We start from the raw sequence: 6,891 nt of genomic DNA, 5'->3' as shown, positions 1-6,891 counted from the left end.
GGCCTAGTGGAGGCCAGAACTCCCATCCACTCCTAGCAGTAAGGGGGAGGTCCTTTACTTGGTTGTCAATGGGGGCCGGGTGGGGACCTGTACTTTGACCCCTTGGCTGGCAGTCATGAGGTGGTGGTCCATCCCTGCTTCTCATGCTGGAGTGGTGTCAGAGGCAACCAGCTAAAACAGAAGGCTTAAATAAGATCCGAAAAGATTTGACCAGTCTACAGCCATGCCACCCTGAACAAGCCTGATCTCATCTGATTTCAGAAGCTAAGCAGGGTCGGGCCTGGTTAGTACTTGGATGGGAGACCACCTAGGAAGACCAGGTGCTGTAGGTGTAAAAAATAAAAAATAAATTAAAAAAAAATAAGGGATTGTAAGCTGACAAGGTCCTTGCAATCTGTGAGGTCAACCAAGGATTGCCTCACCTAAAAAAAAAAAAAAATTGACCAGACATTTCAGCAAAGAGGTTATAAAGAATGGCAAATAAGCACATGAAAATACGTTCAACATCATCGGTCATTAGAGAAATGCAAATAAACCACAATGAGAGATCACTATACTCCTATCAGAATGGTGCAACAAAAGCCAAAAAACTAAATAGTGACACTATCAAAGACTGGTGAGGATGCAGAGAAACTAGGCCGTTTATGCACTGCTGGTGGGAATGCAAAATGGTACGGCTACTGTGGAAACCAGTTTGGCAGTTACTTAAAAAAAAAAACAAAAAACTAAACATGCAACTACCATACGACTCAGTGACTGCATTTCTGGGCATTTATCTCAGAGAAATAACAACTTATATTCACATAAAAATCTTATATCAATGTTCATAGCAGTTTTATTCTTAATAGCCAAAAAGCAGAAACACATACGTCCTTCAATGGGTGAATGAAACAAACTATTGAGAGATGAAACTTGAATGAATCTCCAGAGAATTAAGCTGAGTAAAAAAAGAAAAAAAGCCAATCTCAAAAGGTTGCATGCTCTATGATTCTTGAAATGACAAAATCATGCATATGAAGAACAGATTAGTAGTAGCCAGGGGTTAAGGAGGGGTCAGGGAGTAGGAGGGAAGTGGCTGTGGCTGTACAATGGCAACTGAGGGCTCCTTGTGGTGACGGTGGCATTGCTTGCCTCCTACTTCTATCAATTTGTTGATTCTGCATGATGTTACCATTGGGAGAAGCTGGATAAAGGGCATATGAGATCTCTGTATTATTTTTCACAACTGTATCTGAATCTGTACTTATCTCAAAGTAAATATTTTAATTTAAACAAAGGCATAGGGACTCTCTGTTCTGTTCTCTGAAGCCCTTGTCCCCTTTTTCAATGAGGCCGATTGCCATTCTCTATCTGGATTGCTGATATAGCCTTCCAAGTCTGACCTTGGACCCTGTTAAACTGTTACTGCAGATTTTCTTTAGTTATCTTGCTGCCGCTGCTCTTGCTTCGCTCATGCATACATTCCAAATATACCAAAATAATCATCGTGATGGGTAGGCCAATTATGGATTAAGGCTTCTTTTACACACATGTTCCAAATTGTCCGTAATGCTGTTGTAAATTATAGTTTTAAAAAGACCAACTTCTCTTTCTTTTAGAGGCTTCTTTGTTGGTTTCTATTTATCTTTCTCCTTTAAGTAGTCTATAACCCAGAGTTTCATATTGTGCATTTAAAACCCTTTTTACCTTTCTTCATTGTTCCCTAATTTTGTTCCTCTTCCATAACCTCCTCCACTTTCCCTTGTCCTTTGGATTCGAACACCCAAGATACTTAAGGCCAGCCTAGTTTATAGCCCCGCCACTTCATGGTTATCTGGAGAGGGTATGTTTGCAAAAATGTGTTGATGACCTCAATCTCTCTGCTGGCTGCACTGACTGCCATTGAGTCCTCCTGGTGAGGTCCCTCCAAGGCACCTTAACTTCATAGCTCATCAACTGAACTGCATTGTCCCCCATACTCCAGAGTACTAGTGTCTGCCAGGCATTCAAGCCAGAAAAATGGAAGTTGTCCTGGACTCTTCCTTCTCCTTCAATCCCTACATCAAAACATCACCAAGTTCTGCTGCATTTTCCTCCAAAATATATTGCAAATTGTTCTTCTCTTTACCAGCACTTGTCTTGCCATGGCTGCCTTCATCTCCTCTTGGACAACTGCATGACTTCCTAACTGATCTCCCCTCTTTCACTCTTGCTCCCCGACCCCAATCCATTCTTCGCACTATTGCCCATCTATTTTAACTGCGTGAATTTGACCCTGTCATTACCCTGCTTAAAAACCCTCGCTGGCTCTTTTTTGTTTCCAGGATAAAGTTCAAACTCCTTAGTGTCTTACAAGTAGGCTTACCATATAATAGGGTTACCATGTCATCCAAACAATGACACTTTTGAGAGTGACAGTGAGTGTTATTAATAAGTATGCTAGGACAATAGGCCTATGGTCACCCTACTTATAAGATCCTTCATGATCTGGTTTCATCAGCTCCATCCCTCATCGCAGCTCCCCATCTTACCCTCAAACAATCTGGTTTCATCAGCTCCATCCCTCATCGCAGCTCCCCATCTTACCCTCAAACAAACATGTGCCTGTGCTCGCGCGCGCGCGCACACACACACACACACACACACACACACACCAGCTGCATTCTTTTGGGTGTCCAGGTATTTTCTCCAGGAAGCTTTCCATGACTCCCAACACTGGCCTAGGTGTCCCTTATTATGCTCCTATCAGACCTTGCAGCTTTTCATGACTCCCAACACTGGCCTAGGTGTCCCTTATTATGCTCCTATCAGACCTTGCTCTTCTCTCATTGTAGTCCTTATCACACCAAATGGTAATGTCCTGTTTCCCCCTCTAGACGAGAGTACCTCGGATTATGTACTTAACATTTTGTGTACTTTCCTTCTGTTGAAAGAGTTGGAATTGGGCACCATGTTGTCATCCTGGCTGCCGGGGATGTAAAGGGGAAGAAGGGACCAGGAGGACCTACTGGTGCTGAGGCAGCCACTCATGCCACTCCTTAAGCCTCAAGCCATTTCCCCCAGGTGTTCTTTCCCTTTGTTCTCTGCTTGGCTCCCCCTAGTGGCAGCTAAGTAGTAGTGACAGGTTCCATGGGCCAGCGAGTGGGTGCGGGAAAGGGACCAGAGGGGGGAGTATCCTCAGCCAGGCTTCAACATCTGGACAGCCCGCCCCTCTGCTCCTCCCTGCCTTGCTGCAGCCCCTCTCACACCGCAAAGTCCCTACCCGCAGTGTCATCATAGGCCCTACCCCAGGAACTTTGAGGGTGATGAGTAAAGTCGGGGTGTGCCTCCAGGCTGATTTATATGCTGGCGGTTGAAAAGCTTTGCTCCGTATATTGCACAGGTGAAATGGATTGGTCAAGCCTGGCTGCCGTTTTGCTTTATATTCAGGCCCTGAATCAAAACCACAAGATGTGAGTGAGCTCATGGAACAATGTGGGTGAAGCAACAAGACCCAGCTGTAGCAGTGAGTGGACATACTGACTGTGGCAGTGGAGACATGTAAGAATTGAGCCAGTTGAAGAAAACAAATTGGGGTGGAGGGGAATGGGAATAAAACCTATTGTCACACTCCAGTTTCAGATATTTTTGCTTCAAAATGAGCTTCCCCCTCCCACTGTTTTTAATTTTGTAGTTGGTAGCTGAGCTATTGGAGGAAATATCTTGGGGAAAAGAACTTGGGAAAGAGAAAAGATGGGAGTCTGACTCCGGCGGCCAGGAGATATCTTCCGGTCTCCCTTAGGGTATGGGGCAGGGACAGTAGGCCATCACCAAGGGGCATACAATAGGCCAACAGCAAAGAGGATCATAGACTCAGTGGGAGCAAGGAGCCAGCCAGGCTTCTGAGGCTGTTGGTAAGGTTCCCAAGGGCTGGGATGGAAAAAGCTACCCCTGTCCCTTTCCTTCCCTTTCACTCTGCAAGCAAAAACCCAAAGGAATGTCTTCCAGGAGAAGAGGGCTTAAGCTTCATGGCAAGATCTACTTAGGCACATCAAAGGCTGAAGGCATCCAGGCTTCTGGGCAGGAGAGAGTGGGGGAGAGGGGAATAGGTGCTGGTCAGAAAGTGTCTCCTTTCTCCTGGCTCTCAGTGCTGATATAAGAAAGCTGTCTCAGGAAGGGTGGACCAGTAGGAATCTGTCTAGCCCTTGCAAGCCCTTTATTTTGCAATCTTGGGGGCCACGTGGAGCAGCAACTGAATCATCATTACCATGGGTTTTCTGGGTCAAATTCAACTTCCTGAAGCTTGAAAACCATCATTTCTTATTACCCACTCTATCCCTCCTCCCTCCACTTGAATTCACACTCAAAAGAAATGGTGACCGCTTCCCTATCTGAATGCATCAAAGATGACTGCAAGTCACTTGCCTATTATCAGACTATGCCAGACTTTGAGAAACTGACTACACTGGAATTTCCTTCAGATCTGACAACTAACATCTGGCCTTCCTTCTGATTTAACCTCTAACCTTACATTCAATCTTATCTCTGAAGTATCAGGTTTTTACACAAGTTTTTAACAGTATAAAGTCTTCTGAGTCAGCCGACATCACTCACCCCAGAAAAGATCCCAGAATAGCAAACAGAATCAATGGCAAGGCCCAATCCTAACCCCCACGTGTTTAGTACAAGGGATCTGAATGTGCCCGTTAACATCTTAGCTCCCCTGCAGTCGTCTCACAAAGACCTAGAGTTTGAAAAAGGTGACTTAGAAGAAATGCTTGAACCAAGATTCTCTGGAACATCAAGCTTTACCGTCATGCTTTGGAGTGGAATTTGCTTTATTATTAAATAAGAAGTCCCAGACTGGTGAAAAAGATCTGCAACAGAAAAACAAGCCTCAAAACATGGCAGAAAAGTAAAACAGGATGGGAAGTCATTAGCTATAGCACCCTTTGCCTTTAAAATCTGACTGTCATGACAGAAGCCACCTGTTTCAAGCAGAAGTGTCCAGGGACTAGTGAATAGTTCAGAGGGGAGGGAGACCGCCGTGCATGTTTTTGAATAATCACAAGCAAAAAGCTGAGCCTTTAAAGAACAGCCTTACCTGAGAGCCAGCAGTCTGGCAAAAGGAAGCAAATGACTAATAGGTACATGACTGGTCAATCCTTGATCTGTAAATGAGGTGTGAATTAACTTTGGAGTATGTTCCCACCCTATGGTTGTGTTCCTTCTAATCCTCTTTTCTCCTATTTGTAGTTACGGATAACACTATAGATGACCTTGGTGATGTCAGTTACATGATGTAGAGGACTCCAAAGACACATGGCCCTCCTATATCTGAACCTGTTTTGTCCATATTATGCACTGGGTGCAAGAGGTCTTGTTACAAGCAATGAAAGTGAATCCCGTTGAGGCAGTACAAGGGCAAACCAGAGGCAGAGGAAGCCAGGGCTCAGGGCTCCAAGAGCCAATCAACTGAGGAAGTACCCAGCTAAAGACTGGAGGTTCAGATTAAAGCAAGGGTTGCCCACTGGCTTCATTTCATGACCAAATGTAATGGCTTTTTTTCACAAAAAGGGCATTTACTCCCTCAGTGGTCTCTAGCCTGAGTGGTGGGCTCTGGGCAGCAATGCAGAGCTTTCTCCATTCTCACTTTAAGTTTGTGGGGGAGGTGTTAAGAAACCAGACTCCTTTCCTGAGATGTCTTCCCTCACTCCCACAATCAGGAGTTAGTCAGAAGGAGATGGTGGAATGGCAGGTCAATGAGAGTTGTTTTTGCTTTCTAATAACCCTCAGATTAAGAACTACATAATATATTAATGGGCAAGTTAAATAAACCCTTTAGCAGAAAATGCTTCTATTCCAAATCTGGAGACTAACAGCCCTAATTTGAAAAGAAAAAAAAATCTTTTATAAAGGTATTAGCTTGGGGACTCGATGAGCTTAGCTTTGGTGCAAGTAATTTTTTCTCTGGTTCTGAGGGTTGGGGGAGTTGAGGGGATGAGAAAGATAGAACCTGCTGATGCCTTTTGCTCAGGAGCAATAGATACATAGCTATCACAAAGTTTCCTTTCAGCTGTGTTCTCACTACAACTCTATTCAGCTTTGGTGCTGCTTCATATCCCACCACTAGGTCTGCTTCTACTACGGTTCTCTAGTCAAGAATCACTTGCCATTCAGGATACTTGGGTCTTTCCCATTAGAAGAAAAAAATAGGCCTTGGAGGTGCTTATGGCACTTTGCTGAGTGTCGCAGGGAACTGAATATTGACCTTCTCCCAGGCATAGGGATCAAAGGTGGGGACTGAGGGCCTTTCTTGAATGACTCAAAACCTCATCCGAAGCACTAACTGGATCACTCAAGGGGGCCCACAGCAGATGTTTTATATCAAAATATTATGACATGGCAAACCCTGATCAACTGATCCAATACTTCAGGAAACAGCATAATCAGCAAATTATGGCATCGATGCTCTACATTAGCTTCTCCCAGAGCAAAAATTTCAGGTAAAAGAGGGCTAGAGGGTCAGAGGCACACTTTTCATAGCTCACTTTGGTCCCTTCTGAATCACTTTTTTCAAAAGACTCATTGTAAGATAGATATCCCAATATTCAACACAAAGCAAAAACAAAACCAGAACTAAGCTTCAAAAATAAGGGAGCAAGCACTCTTCACAAAGCTCCAGAAGCATGTAGCTTTCCAAAATAAAAGAATGCTCTTATATTTGATATGCAAAGAAACTCACTTAAAATTTTGGAATTCATTATAATTCATTCTTAACTTTTGCACATTTACCTTCTCTAAATAGTTTTTATTTAGAATGGGCTGAAATTAAATGCCAAACGTATGTCAACTAACGATGTAGGAAAATCTTAACCACATTTGACAAAACTGGTTCAAAATAAATTATAGAAACTATTCTCTTCCAATAAG

At 43.7% G+C, this 6,891-nt stretch overlaps 1 non-coding gene across 1 annotated transcript; it reads left to right on the top strand.

Moving 5' to 3' along the window:
• Window positions 1-213: 213 nt before the first annotated feature.
• LOC111743741 lies at window positions 214-332 on the top strand. The gene has a single exon (XR_002781854.1). It is a non-coding gene; the product is annotated as a 5S ribosomal RNA (ribosomal RNA).
• The last annotated feature ends 6,559 nt before the right edge of the window (window positions 333-6,891 follow it).

The sequence above is a fragment of the Pteropus vampyrus genome, unplaced genomic scaffold (assembly GCF_000151845.1).
Source record: "Pteropus vampyrus isolate Shadow unplaced genomic scaffold, Pvam_2.0 Scaffold120, whole genome shotgun sequence".
NCBI classification, from domain to species: domain Eukaryota; kingdom Metazoa; phylum Chordata; class Mammalia; order Chiroptera; family Pteropodidae; genus Pteropus; species Pteropus vampyrus.
This window is presented reverse-complemented; position numbering and strand designations above follow the sequence as displayed.